The sequence below is a fragment of the Clytia hemisphaerica genome, unplaced genomic scaffold, assembly GCF_902728285.1.
Source record: "Clytia hemisphaerica strain Z4C2 unplaced genomic scaffold, Clytia hemisphaerica genome assembly, whole genome shotgun sequence".
NCBI classification, from domain to species: Eukaryota; Metazoa; Cnidaria; class Hydrozoa; order Leptothecata; family Clytiidae; genus Clytia; species Clytia hemisphaerica.
The window spans coordinates 904,035-904,613 of NW_027104090.1; positions in this window are offsets into that span (position 1 = coordinate 904,035).

The window sequence follows — 579 nt, forward strand, 5'->3', positions numbered from 1 at the left end:
CCATGATTGTAGTGTACTGTACAGATGGGACATAAAATTTGACAGCCCAGATCCAAGATACAAAATAGGAAAAGAGTTTCTTTTGCTTACCATTAGTTCTTTCTGTCTGAAAGTAGAATCCATTATAGTAAGTTTTCTCTTGAGCATCCCAACCTGAAGAAATGAAATAAAAACTTGTTTTCAGATTTTTGAATTTTGAGGTAAAAATTCACATCTATATCTATACTGTCATTTTGCTTTCTTTTTAATGCAAAAAACAATTCCCAAGTGGTTAGCATACACTTTAAAACAAACAGAAATGAGCCAGAAAATAGATAATAAATAGATTTAAAGAAGTCATTAAATTTAATGGCAATGGAGAACCATGTTGAGTCTTTCATCTCTTACCATAACGACGGTCAGAGATAAGCAAGTACTTCCCATAAAACACGGTCAGTATTATATGCATGAGAGATCAACAATGATAGAAATCAATTTGACTTTCCTCTTAACTAATATATTTAAATATTTTGACTAAAAGTTCATCATTTTTTCTTTAACTTCTGATAAAGAGATCAGTTGAACCTTTTCATCTCTACC